At 65.4% G+C, this 2,500-nt stretch overlaps 1 non-coding gene across 1 annotated transcript; it reads right to left on the reverse strand.

Moving 5' to 3' along the window:
- Positions 1 to 975: 975 nt before the first annotated feature.
- Positions 976 to 1,129, reverse strand: LOC140473587 (5.8S ribosomal RNA). The gene has a single exon (XR_011958448.1). It is a non-coding gene; the product is annotated as a 5.8S ribosomal RNA (ribosomal RNA).
- Between the last annotated feature and the right edge of the window lie 1,371 nt (positions 1,130 to 2,500).

Genomic DNA, 2,500 nt, shown 5'->3' on the forward strand with positions numbered 1-2,500 from the left:
CGACGCCGCTCCTGAACCCAGCGGCCCCGAGCCGGACGAGTTGAGGAAGGCACGCCGACGGTGACAGGGTACGGAAGACACAGCGGTGGCCTTCTGGCGACTTGGCCCCCGACAGCCCGACGTTCCGCCGTCCTCCCGATGGCCAGGAGGACCGTGCGGGGGTCGGCCGACGGCGTGGTAGGTGTGCCTGCACGGTGACGGAGCACACACCACGCCCGCCAACCCCTCCGTACCTCCCGAGACCGGTGGCAGGACGGAGCGGAAAACGTGCGGACTGAACGGGAGAGCCAAGAGCCAGCGATCCACGCGCGTGCGACCGTCCAAGTCACAGCGTTCGACGAAAACCTCCTCCCTCGGCCAGGCACTCGGCGCCAGCAGGGGAGACAGGATCAGACGCCCCGCCGGCCACTTAAGGCCGAGGACGAACCACGAGACGGGCGGCTGCAGCAGCGGGCGGCCTGCAGCTCCCAGCACTCTCAATCGATCAACCATCGAGTCGGGTCAGCGTGTCAAACCGGCGAGCTCCACGGTCAGGCCGGCGGCGCACCAGCACCGGACCTCCGCGGCTCCCTTCACTCTTTCCACTGCCAGCCAACCGAGAGACGGACCCAATGCGGACGTGCAGAGCTTAGGCAGACCCCCCACTGGAGGCTCAACACTTCGTGGCAGCTCCGTGTCCCAGAGACCAGGAGGGTTGGCACACACACACAGTGTGAACCACCGACAGCCATTCTGGGACCGGTGACAGCCGTGCTGGCCCCACTGCCACGACACAGACGGACGCCAGGCCGCGCTCCCCGGCGGGGGGATGGCGTCGAGCCTGACGAACGGAATGTGCAGGGTGGGGGGGAAAGGCCAAGCGCTCCGACGCCGGAGGGCTCCGGAGTCTGAACTTAGGGGGACAAAGAGGACGGGTCCTCTGCGACACCCCAGCCGCGCTCTCGCCAGCCAAGGCGAGTGCGATTGATTGCCAAACGACCCTCAGACAGGCGTGGCCCCGGGAAGAACCCGGGGCCGCAAAGTGCGTTCAAAGTGTCGATGATCAATGTGTCCTGCAATTCACATTAATTCTCGCAGCTAGCTGCGTTCGTCATCGACGCACGAGCCGAGTGATCCACCGTCAAGAGTTGTCTGAGTTTGTTTTAGGTCTCTCCCTCGCCAGAGGAAAGCGACCCGGACCGCACATACGCTCCCCACCTTGAGCTACAGCCACCTGCACGCCGGCGTGCGGGCGGAGCAGGGTGGCGTGAAGCGATGGGGAGCACCATCCTGGTGCGGCCCGCAGAAACATACGTCTATTGGGGGGAGGAGGACAGGGCGCCCAAGAGGCGATGCGTGCCCCAACGCACCGCAGCGACGGAGGCAGGATCACCGCCACCATGTCGCCCGCCTAGTATCACGAGGCGTGCAGCAGCTTTGCCCTAGGAAAAGCAGAGGCGGGAACGGGCACCGGCCATCGGTTCGGCAGCGTCACTGACGCGTGCACGTGGCGGCGTGTCGGCGAGCGGACTTCCTGCGAGGAGGCGGGGGCGGCACTCGCCCGAGCAGACGCCCGCCCGGCCCAGCCACCGCCGAGGTGGACTGGGAGTCGCGGCAACGGCTCGTCATACTCGTTCCCACACTCACAGCGCAGCTTGCCCGCAAGCCACCGACCACCGATCGACGCCAGGCGCCCCGACCGAGAGCGGGATCGCTCGTTCGCCCTGCTGGCAGTTCGCTGGGGATCACTACTGCACGGAGCTCGGAGACCGACGGGCGGCAACTCGAGAGTCTTTAAACCACCACCCCCATCCCGCAAGTGCAAAGAGGCTGTATACGCACAGACGGGTGAGGGGAATAGGTACCCCGTCGGGTTTGAAGGGAGCGTGACTAGATAGCAACGATGTAAACCCAGCCGATTTGGGAGCGAAAGACCGGCGCCTGCATCACCGGCTTCGTTTCCCGTGGCTGGAGAGTACACCGAAACCCTCCGTCTGTCGCGAGCTCCCGACGACGCGGTGCCGCCAAGCAGCAGGGCCGGACCTGGTGTGGCTCCCCTCGTCGATCACAGACCGGTCGGCACTACTGACGAGACGGTGGAACGGGCTTCGCCCCTTGTGACGAAGGGTGATGCGAACCCGCCCGCCCGCGTGCGTTCGGGGTGGACTCGGCAAACGGAGATTTGAAATCGGAAAGTGTCCTCCTGCCCCGCGCAGGTAGGCGCCCAACAGTTGTGGGGGGTTTGGCGGTGACCACGGCTGCAGGGCCTGCTACCCCGACGAGCTCTCCTGCTGGCCCCGAAACCACCCTCGCGAGACAAGTTGAAACGGAAACGGGCGTACCCCCAAGCCGACGATCCTTTCTTATTTGTTACTTTTTTTTTCACTTGCTCGAGTTGTGGGGATTTGGCGGTGACCACGGCTGCAGGGCCTGCTACCCCGACGAGCTCTCCTGCTGGCCCCGAAACCACCCTCGCGAGACAAGTTGAAACGGAAACGGGCGTACCCCCAAGCCGACAGAG

The sequence above is a fragment of the Chiloscyllium punctatum genome, unplaced genomic scaffold (genome assembly GCF_047496795.1).
Source record: "Chiloscyllium punctatum isolate Juve2018m unplaced genomic scaffold, sChiPun1.3 scaffold_645, whole genome shotgun sequence".
NCBI lineage: Eukaryota > Metazoa > Chordata > Chondrichthyes > Orectolobiformes > Hemiscylliidae > Chiloscyllium > Chiloscyllium punctatum.